This window comes from Suricata suricatta, chromosome 4, assembly GCF_006229205.1.
Source record: "Suricata suricatta isolate VVHF042 chromosome 4, meerkat_22Aug2017_6uvM2_HiC, whole genome shotgun sequence".
Taxonomy (NCBI): Eukaryota; Metazoa; Chordata; class Mammalia; order Carnivora; family Herpestidae; genus Suricata; species Suricata suricatta.
The window spans coordinates 38,999,501-39,013,487 of NC_043703.1; the positions used below are offsets into that span (position 1 = coordinate 38,999,501).

Sequence of the window (13,987 nt, forward strand, 5' to 3'; positions counted from 1 at the left end):
ATCCGATGCTAAGAACCTTGTTTCTTTCCAATTGATTCTAAGAAAGACTGGTGTTAGAATACCCATAGAATTTGGGCTATTGAGAATAGAGCCCTCTGCCTGATATTTAAGTATCCTTGCACCAATATGGTAGTAAGTGAGCAGAAATTTCTTTGTGAATTGTCTACACAGGTATGTCTGAGGCAGGCTCCAGAGTTTTCCCCAGCTCTAGTTTGCTCTGCGTGTACCCAAGAGTACCATGGCTGTTGTGCCAAGAGCCAATGAACTTGACATGGTTTTCAGTCTGGAAGAGGAGGAAAAAAACCATTCAATGTGTGGAGCTCTAAAGATCAGCTGCAAAAGTAAGTGTCTCTGGATAAATCAGTAATACTAGATGCTAATACACCAAAAAATACAAAGTCTCCTAATGTCACAGGCCCTTGCAATTTGGACTCAGGCACAGAAAAGCAAGGTGGAACAGGAAGGAGGGGGAGAAGTTGAACTGACTGAAATTAGATCTGCTGTGTGCATAATAGAAGTTCACAAAATAGCAATTTACATTTTTGAAAGATGACAATACATGTCTTACACAACTGATTTGAGGATTTTATTGATTTCATGTTTACTTGTTATATGCGGGGAAACTATAGTCAGCATTAATTTTTAAACAACATGTTTTGTGCAAAGTTTTATCATTTGATAACTACATCAAATATGGGCATATATTGTACTGGAATGACAGTATGATGATGTGGCAGAATTGGGTAGAAGGAGAAGGGGAAGAGCTTTAGCCCATTACTCTGGAAAACAGAATGTCTCTGTGGTGCCATCCACAAGACAACAAGCTAGAATTCTTGTTTGACATTATCTAAGGGTTTGAAAGTTTCTATAATGAGGCCTACTTTTCTCAGACTATCAGCTTTGACGAAGAGAAGAGTAACCACTGAAAACCGGAAGGTGGGCTGGCTCTGTCACTTACGCCTCGGTGCGGCTCCAGCTGGCGTGGCATGCTCAGCCCAGCCACGGTGTCCTCCGATTTGACATAAGCAACTTCACAACACATTCAAATCTGACAAAGTCATTGTGAGCATGAAGGATCTAGACAAAAACGAGACCACTCCATAACCATACCTGAGCACAGAACAAGCCAAGAATATTTTCCAAAAGTTAAAAAAAAAAACAAAAAACCGAACACTATTTCTGCTCGTGTGCATAACTGCTCCCCTCTACCAACTGCATGTTAGCCTTTATTTGCTCCTCCCACCGTGCAGATGAATATTATTAACACAACCAATCTTGAAATTAGGTAGTACTAATTATATATGAGGATTAGCATTTAGTCAAAGAAGCTACGTAATTTACTATATTCAATGACTTATTGTATACCGATATGATCTGCCTAATAAGGTCACAATCGATCAGTCTGTTACTATATTTTGTTTTCTCATTACTTTTTCTTCCTGGAAGTAGTTCTTCCTATAGTATTCATGTACTCTGCATTAAAGTTTCTAACATAACAATTTCAATCACATTTTGTTTTTTTATGGTGTCTTTCTATATTAGAAAACTAATAAACTTCATCATATACTGAATATGAATGGAAAATGCGAATGAGTTCACTTTTATGTATTTGGCCATTTCATGTTACCTCTAATTTATGACTCTTTTATGTGGAAGTGTGTGGAAACTGAATATCAAGTTAGCCGTGAGATCACTTATGCAGCAAGGTCGCTTAAAGAATAACAATTTTTAGATATTTTGCTACATTTGGAGTTCAAAATAATACATAAGCCAATATCTTAAACATATTAGTGACTAGATTCATATTTTTATTAGTATCCAGTTTCTTGCTGGTTGCTTTCCAAACTATATGTTGATATTCTGAATATTTTTTCATATCTTAAGGGAAGCTTATGAGAATATTTGAGGTTCTACATGGGTCTTGTCTAGTACAACCTAATGTTTTCTATGGATAGTTGATGTTCGTGTCTTTTTGCAAAACTCAGCATCACAAAATTTCTGAGTAATTCCCCAGAGACTGTTGATTAATATGTAACCTTTCACATAGCTATAAGGTGATGCTAAACAGCATCAGTTGTTCAACTGTCTAACGTTTTAATTAATGATGTTCTATTTAAATCATGGCAAAAGGAATATGTTACCAAACTAAGCATCTAAATAATTAGATTAATGAAAAAGATTATGCAGAGTGTAAAGGTATATAGATGTTTACTAATGTGCCATAATTAAAAAGGAAGCAGAATATTGGTCATCATGTTTAACATTGATTTTAGTTAGCATCGCAAGAGGGGACATATTCACCAACACAGAGTCTTGGAAGACAGCCAATCCAACAGCAGCGAAGTTATAGTTGCTACAATGCATCTCCACTGGACTGCACAAGTGTAAAAAATGGATGGCAGCAGGATACCTGGCCAGCTGTTGTATGGAGAGGCGAAGTGGGGAGATCTCAAATAGGGCAAGCTGAAGGAACACGCTGCAGACACACTGAAGAACAATTTCAAGTAATGAAGCATGTCTACAGAATACTGGGAAATAATATCAGGGGAAAGACTGGCCCAGTGTGGAGCAATCAGAGCAGCAAAGGTGTTGTGCAGCCAGGTGAAGAAGAAGCATTTCAGATTGCAACAGCTCTTGTAAAGAGCAGTCATTCTCCCAAGCCAAGAGCACCATCCAATGAATGTAGAATATTCATTGCGTGAGTTGGCTGATTTCTTACTTTACATTTTAGTACTATTAAAAATTAAAGAAATATATAATCTCATGAAAAAAAATCCTATCCATGCTATTTTCCCAAGTATGCACAGGAGTGTCTAGTTTCTAAAAGTTATTTTATAATGACTAGCATAATAAACAAACCAATCCCATAGAATGTTTAAATATATATTTGACGGTGTCCAATTATATAGCAACCCAACACAGAGGACAATTGTGGTGGGGGGTTTTCCCATATTGAGGACATTTGCTCTGGGAACTTTCCTGGAAGGTCAATTAATCTGTGACCAGTAGGATATAGTGAAGCAGTTAAGAGTGGTCAGACCATCCAAGAGTTGAAATCATGTCCCTGACAAGTTACAGTTTTAGCCCTGGGCACGTTGCAAACCTCTCCTTGATTCAGTTACTATATTTGTATAAGGAGACATTCATAGGGCTGTTGGCAGGATAGTGTGCAGAAAATGTTCAACTGGTCATTACTGGGAGATGTATATATTTTTTTCTGAATGATCTATATAAAAGCAATGAGGATTCTGTAGTTCCTATGTACAGCATTGCTGCCTGAAGGGTATGTGTTGAATCCATGCAGAATGTGGTTTCTATTCCACTCAATATTATGGTACATTTTTTATGTGAAAATAAACTATAAATTGTAAGGAAAAAATTATTTCTGAAGGAATACTTAAATAAAAGTAGATGAAATATTTTATGAGTGATATTTGAAACTAACTTGCAACTGAATTCTATGGGGTTCTTACATTTTCCATCTTCATGTATCTGGTGCCCAGCACAGTGCCTGAGAAAAGGACATGGTAAGCCAGTAGTTGTAGATGGAATGGGTGTATTGTGCCTGTGCATCAACCTCTGGGGCCTTTATTTAGTTACTAATAGACATTATTTAATTTAAATAAATTTTGTCAGGTATCATGTCTTGTCTTCAAATATTAGAAGTGCCATTAGAAAAAGTAACCCTGTTTGTGTCTCCACATTATAAAGGAAACTGGGCTTTTCATTCTGAATTACATATCTAAAGTATAACACTATTTGAAATAATTGAATACTTTCTAGTTTTCCCTTTACTTTGGGGGAGGTAGAGCCATACTATTTTTTAACCATTTCTCTCCTTTAGTGAATTTCTTCATGTCCTTGAAAGATTCATCCTTCATCTAACGAAACTCTCCAGGGGCACCTGGGTGACTCAGTCGGTTAAGCGTCACCCGGCTTTGGCTCCGGTCATGATCTCACAGGTCATGGGTTTGAGCCCCGTGTCGGGTTCTGTGCTGACAGCTAGCTCAGAGCCTGGAGCCTGCTTCAGATACTGTGTCTCCTTCTCTCTCTGACCCTCCCCTGCTCACACTGTCTCTCTGTGTCTTTCAAAAAAAAAAGAAATTCTCCATATTTGTATTTTTTTCTAATTTCATTATTAAGATATCTAATTGCTTTTTCCCACAATCTATGATATATAATTTATAATTTTTCACATTGGTATAGCAATAATCCATAATCAAAATTTAGCTGTGATTTTCTTTACATAAATACAGTAGAAATTTGTAACATGATTCTAATATGTAAATCAAATAATGGTCTCTCCTGGGGAGGACACAATTAAAAAAAAAAAAGACACATTTTGAGTTATGATACTGTCTACCAGGTTTTGGAAACTGAGAAATTTGATTAAGGAAATTAAATAGTTTACCTTAAAATTTACTTTTGTTTCTTTTGTATGCCTGATTTACCATACTAAATTTTGTGCTTGTTGTAAATCAAGATTTTTAATCTTTGACTTCAACAATCTCACAGTTCTTCATAGGCGCTTTTGACGCTTTGAGGTTCCGAAAGATTAAGGACTGTCATTTCAAATGCCAGTTGTCTGGAGACGGTGGCTTATTGAAACTTTTAGGTGGTAAGTTTAAAGCAAATACAATGATTGAAAGAAATGTCGAGTCCAAACAAGAGCTCTCCGACCATTTCCATCAATATGGCTGAACTTTATTTAAAGATATTTAGTGACTTTGCCACAGCTACCTCATTAGTAAAACTTTTCTGCAGTTCGATTGACCTTACTGTCAAAAAGTTTTCCAAATATCCAAGATGAGTATAACTTTCTTCAACTTCAGTCCAGCATGGCTTGTTTTAACATCAGCATCTGTTATGAACGTTTCTTCCTGATCTTTGCCAGATTCTTGCAATGTCGCCAGAAATCCTTATTACCTAACGTGTTTTGTTTCCTATTTTTTAATGAAAAATTACTGTAGCATTATCATTTTCCTAGCCACCTTTTAATTGGCTTCTATCTTCTTGATTCAACTTTGTGATGATATAACTGGTCAAAATACACAGTATGCTAGTTTTACAGAGACCATCCATGGATTTCCACTACTTTCTTGTGGCGCAAAATGAAACATATGCCGTGTAGGAACCTATCTTAAAATTCTGATTACAAACAGATTTACAAATGGAAAAGATTAACCACTCTCCATGCAATTTTCAGGGTTGGGCCTCCATTTACCAAGCTATACATCTTTGTGTCCACAGCTCTATCAGGCTCCCTGGGGCATCCCAATAAGCTCTTATGTGCAGGCTGATTAGAAGCTGCATCCTGAGGCAGCAGCTATGAAAGTATTGGGTCAAATCCCTTTCCAGAAGAAAACTGGTAGCTAGACATTTTCGCCCACTACCTCTGCATTGAATTAGGAAAGAGTAGCTGTAGTAGGAAGTGTGTGCCCATTTGATTACTGGCTTTTTTTGTTTGTTTAATGTGTTGCTGTGGGGCTCATTCATGCAAAGCACCATTGGCTATCAGACTAGGTGACCTGAAATCCATCTCTTGGGTGGCAGCTGCAAAAGTCTGGGCACTACATGTATTGGCAAGTTGGTTCTAGGATAAAGCTGGAGACTTGATTTTATTGGTGAAGCAAGTGGAGAGGAGAAGGTGGGAGAAATGCCACTGGCTCTTTTTGGCTACAGAGAGGATACCGCTCGGTGCCTAAGTCGGGGCTTATTAGGAGCCAGACTCTGGCAGCATCTGAGTAGTATGCAGTCACATCTTTTCCATGGCAAATCTTGAAGATGTGTATTTTTGTCTGTTCCCCCAATCCTGGAGGGGGATAGCCACGAACAGTGCTCATTACCCATTTAAAAACTGCTTCTTGGTTTGCTATCGTCCTGTGAAACTTGTAAACACAAGTGTCATTGAGTCTCACAGCTAGAGGAGTTGGGAGCCCATTCCTCGGTTGGCAGCCTTAAAAGCTGGGGTGTTAGCTGTGTGGTCCAGGAGCTCCTTCACTCCTCAGGGAGCGGCTGAGTTGAAAGTTCCTGCACTTGTTAAGACGCTGTGCTGGAACTGTAGTTTACTGTTAGAGTGTGTCTCTGTCGTTCCCATCCACTTCAGCTTAGGTATTTATTTCCTCAATCGCCCAAGATAGAGGACCCAGTCAACTAGTTTCTGGATTTGTCTCAGAGGGACTTGATCTCTGCATAGCTGTATATTTGATGCCTCCAATGGGAAGAGCAAAATTTAGCGCGCGCATCCTCTGTCGCCAAGTCTTTCCCTCTAGTTTGCATTTCTTACTGTTTTACATATTTCTTAATAGGATCATATGTACTACACACTCAATACGTTTTGTAATGTATAAATGTATAAATGTCTGCATATCTTTTATCTGGATTCCTCATATAGCACGTTCCTCATATAGTACAAAGCTGAACACTGAGCTATTGTTGCATGACTCATGAACTAGTCCGTCTGCCAAAGGCAATAGCTAAGGGACATGAATTAACACTGGGTTAGATTAGGTCTTTAATTATAGGAATACAATGTACTATCAACTAATACACATTTTTAAATCTTTTTTAAAAGAATTGTCAATATGCATATGTTTACTCTATGTGAGTGCTAAGGCAATATACAAATCCATGCTTCCACAATGAAAATTATCCTAATACAATCTTTTACATGGTTTACCCCTAGAGTTACTGGCACAAAATTAGCACATAATAAAGTCCCTGATTTTCACTTTTGTGAATACTTTCCCTTTTGAAAAATAAGACAGCAAATGATAATTACATGTATATGATAAAATATCTGGGCAATGTTCTTCACTGAATCAGAGGTATATATTGCTTTGTGATTCCAGTTTTCTTAAGAGGAGGAGTCTAGATATAAAAATAAATGTTCTGTGGTATTATTTCTTCCCCTATTTTTTTCCTTTGATCCATAAAAGCTTTCAGTAAATATTATAAGCTTTTATTTTTCCATATAAATACTTGTCATTGTATAATTTTTGATAACAAGTCTCCATATTTATAAGTATAATAAATTGCATTTTACCATTTATATTTAAAATCATATGCAGGGCAGAATCCATATGAAATAATCTAATAAAATCAAAATGTGTGTGACCAAAGAAATGCTAACAAACCACTTCTGTTCAGTTGTTGACAGCTTAGCATCGCTACTCATTTTCAATGCAATCAGGAGTCTATCGTTTTTTCTGTTTATTCCTACTTGAGACACACTAATTAAATTCCCCTTTGCCTGATTCTTTTCATATACCACATGAATAGCAGGTAAAGTCAATTTGTGAACTTATTGTCCTTGACATAGCGTAGAAGTGTTTCCAGCTGGAACTGATTATGTTTATTCTTCTGTGTTATCCAGGTAAAAAATAATCTAAAAGATAACAATAAATAATTGCAGCCCTAACTTTATTAAATTTGTTCTGCTACTGTTATGGAACAATGCAGATAAATAACAAAGGATCTTTCACATTGTCCAAAGCATGCTGCTGTTGCTGCCATTATTTTCTCGCATGTGACCATATGCCCTCTGCAGCAGGTGACAGGTAAATGATTTTAAAATATGAGAAAATCAAATTGAGATACTCATTATCCTTTCAGGAAATAGATTCAGGACTCGGATGTGCAAGTCTTACACTCCATCTTCCTGAGCAAGGCAGGATAGACACATTCTAGAAGGTCAACTTGTAAAAATTTTATTGTGCTTTTTTTTTTATTGTGGTAAGAGCAGGTAATGTGAGATCTACCCTCTTAATAAATTTTAAGTCTGCAGTACAGTATTTTTAACTATAGGCACAGTGTTGCACAGCAGATCTCTAGAACTTCTACATCTTGCACAAATGAAACTTTATGCTTCTTAAACATCAATTCCCTATTACCCCCTTTTCACAGAGGCCAACTTTCTACTCTCTGCTTCTGTGAGTTTGAATATTTTAGATATCTCATAGAAGTGGAGTCATGTAATATTTATGCTTCTGTATCAGGCTTTTTTCATGTAGCATAATATTCTCAAAGTTCATCCATATTGTCGTATATGACAGGAACTCCTTTTTTATGGTTGAATAATATTCTGGCAAATGTATGTACTATATCTTCTTTATTCATTCATCTGCCAGTGGACAGGCTGTTTCTACATCTTTGCTATTGTGAATAATGCTGCAATGAAAACAGGAGTGCATATGTCTCTAAAAAAAATCCTGATTTTATTTCTTTTTGGCCAAAAATCCAAGAATTGGGATTCCTGGATCATATGGTAATTCTATTTTTAATTTTTGAGGTAAACTTCATCCATATCTGATAGAAGAATTTGGGTTTTCTCTTATGTTCTTAAAGATGCACTTTTTTTAAAGAAATTTAAAAAAGTATATTTGAGGCGTATTTTTCCATAATTATGTACTTAATCTATTTATTACCCTTAAAATACATGTGTAAAAGTTATTCTTCTGTTATTTGTTACTATCTTCTTAATTTGTTCCAAAGATAATACTGCCATTCTGCTTTCCCCCTCGCATGTTGGGTTATCATGCCCGTCCCTGTCCGACCATCACCCATTCGCCTTGCATCGTGATAGCCAGGTCCTTGAGAAGGTGGACCATGCCACTCCTTCCTTGGTCCACTTGTGTCCCGACCATGGCGTTCGACCACATGTCGTTGTTCAGGATAGTGCTGTGTGCCACTTCCTTGGTTTGTGATTACGCCTGTCTCCTGCGCTGTTTGCAAAGCCAGAAGCATTGCTGCGATTCCCAGGGGGCGCCCCTCTCGCACTGTGCCCCGATCCTGCCCTCCCAGATCGTTCTGGCCTTTCTTTCAACTCTTGTTTCCCGTTTGTCAGGGACATGCCACCGTCACTTTTCCAGGTGGCTGGTCTGGATGGAGTGGGCCCTGCTTCTCAGGGACGTCTAGGTGAGTGAGATCAGGCCTGTCGTGGATGACTACGGCTCTCCTCTCCTCTGTTCTCCCCAGACTTCTCTCCCGTCTGTTTCTCTAAGTTCATTTCTTGGGGGAGGAGGCTCGTTTCTTCTGGAATCACTGAAATGTTTGGGATACCTTTCAGAACCTGGATCTTCTCTTCGTGCAGCAGGACGTGTTTTTTCCCTTCACTTTGACTAACAAAGCGGTCCCGCCTTTCAAAAGACGAAGACTGTACTGTTGAACTCTCAGGAAACCTGCTCCTCTCGGTGATCAAAGTCATTAAACCCGTTCTGCTGGCGAGAACAGTCAGACCCATGGCTGAATCGTGCATCTGTATCCAGAGATAACCTTTTGTTCTCGCTCCAGGAAGGATCAGCTCGCCTACGATCTACATCACGTGGGCGTTTCAAAGAATTCCTTTATTCTTGCTCATAACGAAGCTGCTGCGGTTGCCTGTTCAGTTCCTCTGGTTCTCGAGCACTACGTTCAGCTTCTTACGACGTTCCTGTTCACCGCCAATGCCAATGCGTGCGCTTTCCAAGCGTTCGCGGTCCGTTCTCTCTCTCTAGTTTTCGCCTTTCAGTTTCTAGGTGCTCGCTCGCTCGCTCTCTCTCGCTCTCTCGCTCTCTCTCTCTCGCTCTCTCTCTCTCACTCTCTCTCGCTCTCGCTCTCTCTCTCCGTAAGCGTTCCCGTTCTTTCCGTTCACGAATTATTCGGTGCGTTCTCGCTCTCGACGCTCTCTTTCTGCTGTCGCTCTTCGTCTTGGACATTCCATGGCTCGTTGCAATCTTTACAAGTGACCTAAATGCCCTCAATTCTTACAGGCTTGTCACACTGGTTATTTTTGACATGGAAAAAGTTTGGTTTACACACATGACAGAATCTGACAGAATCTTTAAACTATACTTTGGACAATGTGAGAGTATATGTACCTATTATATAAATATTATTCAAATAATAGAAATGCATTAAATATAAAATATTGCAGATTAATAGATATAATACTTACACATCATTTGTACTTTATGGTTTTATATACAGTTAAAAACTCTAGGTAAAAAAACTACTGTATAAGCAACAAATATCATAAGTTAAATTTTAAAGTGAAATGAGCTAGACAACTCTAATTACATGATATTTTAGATTTCAGACCAAAGTACTGAATATCGAGGAAACCAATTCATTCCATTAAGATAGAACAGTATACTATGGTGTTTAAACTCACACAGGCTTGTGAATTTTGAACAGAGAAACAGAATAATAAAAAGAAGCTCCTACATGTGTTAAGTGATATTAATTTGCAATATACACATTACAATTTAAATGAAAGAGCTTTGAGTATTTGGTATCTCTTACTGAATGTTATTTCATAGAAAATGCACCTTTCAATTTTTAATTATTGAAGGCTTATCAACTTTAATCCATAAAAACATTTTCTTAACATATCTATATTAATTTCTTTTTAAAAAGAAAAAAGATTAAATAACACATGAAGTATTAAAATATCATCAATAGTTTATTTCATCATGTAATAAGTTTTCTTATGAAAATCTTAATCAAATCGGTTTTAATTGTTTTTACTTGAAGCTAGATTACAATTGATGAAAAACTCCATACACAATATCTGGGAGGTTCAGATACTTATTAAAAAATAAGTAATGATAAAAGGGTATTTTAGCATTCTATCCAATGAAATGAAGATATATAAATAGAAAAAAATCCAATTATTTATATCAATGATATACTAACACTACAATGATTCTGTATAAACCAAATTAAAAACATTTTTTTTAATGTTTATTTCTTTTGAGAGAGAGAGAGTGCGAGTGGGGAATGGGTAGAGAGAGAGGGAGACACAGAATCCAAAGCAGGTTCCAGGCTCCAAGCTGTCAGCACAGAACCTGACCCAGGGCTTGAACCTCACAACCTGCCAGATCATGACCTGAGCAGAAGTCGGATGCTAAACCAGCTGACCCACTCAGGTGTCCCTGTAAAAACCAAATTTTTAAATAATTTGAATATTCAGAATGGATCAAAGTTAATATGATAACTCAAATTCATCTCTATAGAGAATCTCATTTTGTGTATAGTTCTCTTATCTTACTTAATAGTTATTACTTTGTATTTAATGCTTACTTATAGAATCATAAACTTCACAATACCTTGGATTTCCGTTTCGCTCTGACATGCATAATCTTGTTCTTTCAAAGTTCATGAAGGAAGCAGAGACGGTGCTATGATGCCAATGAATGAGAAAATGTGCTGGCTGAAGAGATTAGGCGGCTTGTTGCATATCATATAATAAATTTGTTGCGTAGTTAGATGTATAAACAATTTCTTTCAAGCACTGTAGCCAGTCAATTGTGGATTTTCTCCCCTTGATACTGTTTATGCGTAATCAAGATTAAACACACATCCGCGTTTGCACACACACACACCTTGTTAAAATAGATATTAGAAGTAATAGTAAACAAAAAGATCATTAAAATAATCAGAATAAGTATTTTAAATGACACACAAGAAATTTGTAGGAGTAAATAGGGATGACACAAGCCCCAGTCTGGACTGAAGTGAGATCAATAACTGTGAATTTATATACATAAACATTTCAGAGCAAAAGCATTTTCCTAGTGCTTCCTCTCCAAATCTCTGGTTTCTAATCCCTGAAGCAACGCAATTTGTCAAATTTTTACTTCTACTACAATCCAGTGATATACTCTGCTTCGCTTGGATTCAAAGCCTTGCCCTGGACTTTGCCATTATGTGTATCTTAATCCTTGAAAGAATTTACTTCAATATCTCTGGCTCACACTAGTGTTTTTTTCCCTTGCTGCAGGTATAACTCGGTTTGAGTCTCACTGTCTCCTGACCCTGACATTCCCATCCAATCTTTCTCTGGTTCCCGTGTTTCTATCCTTACCTTTTCAGTTTGGAAATCAGAGCTCGCTTGTTTTCATCATTCTCTCCTCAGTGACCTGAAACCCTGTGCTCTGTCACCTATGCGAAGGCAGCAGTCCTTCATCTACGAGTATAGTTGTCATTTCTGTACCCCAGCTTCTGATTATTAGTGAAGAAAATCACTCAGCTGTGTCGTTTGGTGATAATATAATAAACCTTATCTTTATCCTCAATAATGTCTGCACACCATTTTTTTTCCATTATTTCTTCTCCATTTCTTGCCTGCAGTAATTTTGAATTCCCAATGTTTTCAATTCCTTATTTCTGCCTTCATTATCTTTTGAGAATATTAACTTCTACTTCCCATAGCAAGTAGAAAGGAATGCAATAATTCATTTTTTAAAAAATCCTATAGGACCCTGTCCCACTGAAAAATGTATTTATGTACAATGTCTTTACTTCCTTCCCTCGTATAGCATTGGGAAAATGTTTCTCTTCTTACTCGAGAGTTCTTGTTCCCTCTGTGTGCTAATTGCCTTCTACTTCTACATAGAATTTGCTCTATTCTTTCCTTTATTTTGAAGCCTTGACTTGTATTCCTGTTTCCCCAATATTTGAATGTCACCAAGTCTCTTTTCTGATGGCCAAACAAATCTGAACGTCTACCCTCAGCCGTTTACAGTTACTGTTCTAAGGTCTTGCATCCTCTTTATACATACATTTTTACTATAAATATATCATACGCAGTTGATGCATAGTAAATTTGTGCAATATAATAAATAGTAAAGAAATAAACAGCCATTTACTCATGTTCTAGCTCAGGACATGGAAAATCACCAAGTAATACAAAGCTTCCTGTGTTCTCCACAACTGTATCACTCCACATTCCCCCAAAAGGAAAACTCTACTTCACTTTGTATGCTTTCTCAAGGTTTTACCACATATGCATATTTTTTTGTATTTTGTATACTTCATTTATAATATATTCATTGTTAGAACAATTTATATCCTACTAGCAATGAATGAGAAATCCCATTGATTTACAACCAGCAGCAAATAATTGTCCTCTGTAGTTTTAACTTGAATTTCCCTGATTACTAAAATGAGGTTGAGCACCTTTTCATATAGTCATGTGTTGTTTGTGTTTTATTTATTGGAAAGTGTTTGTGGGTAATATTTAGTCATTGGTCTCTTGAGTTGTTGGTGTTATTTATATTTAGGTGTCATTTATATTCTTCGTATGAATCCTGTTCTGCTATACATGTTGAAAATGTCTAAGTCCAGTTTGATTCATATAGTTTTACTTGTGTGTGGTATATTTTAGTAAATATAATTTTAATTTTAGTGTGTTGAAGTTGTTACTCTTATCAAGTGTAGTCTGGCATTTGTCTTGCTTATGAAGTACTCTTTCACTGCAAATTCATAAAACTATCCTAATTTTGATTTTTTTATGTAAGCTCTGATACACCAGCGATTTTTTTGGCATGGAATAGATAGAAATTTAAAAATAGTGAGGGTACGTGGGTGTCTCAGTTGGTTAAGTGTCAGACTCTTGATTTTGGCTCAGGTCATGATCTCACAGTTTTGTGAATTTGAGCCCCAAACTGGGTTCCACACTAATGGTGAGGAGCCTGCTTGGGATTCTTTGCTTCTCCTCCTCTCTCTGTTCCTCCAGCGTGCTTTCTCTTTCTCTCTCAAGATAACTAAATATACTTAAAAAGTAAATTAAAACAATTGTGAAGTTTAGATTTTTTTCAACACTGATTTAAAATACAAACTCTAGTGCCAGATAGATAAATATACATACACCAGCATACACACACATATACGCAAACCTCCAGGTTATATGCCTTTTCTTAATATCTGTCTTTATGTGAATAAAATTTGTGATTTATTGTTTCCAATATTGTTCAATTAATTTGAACATTTTATTCTATTAAAACATTCTTTGCTCTATCTGGCTGTTATAAAATCTAACAGTAATAATCACATAGTAGTTATTTATTGACACAACAACTTTAGAAAAGTCAATGATAAGTGAGCCTTATCAAAAATTTTTATGAATCATAATCAGAGAAAAGAAATGTGCCATAGTTGCCCATTGTGCTAATGGAGTAAGCATAGATTGAATTTTGAACAATCTTATATGCAGTATTGGGAGACC

The 13,987-nt window shown here is 36.7% G+C and overlaps 1 pseudogene; it reads right to left on the reverse strand.

Moving 5' to 3' along the window:
• Positions 1–8,469: 8,469 nt before the first annotated feature.
• Positions 8,470–11,966, reverse strand: LOC115290554 (annotated as a pseudogene).
• Between the last annotated feature and the right edge of the window lie 2,021 nt (positions 11,967–13,987).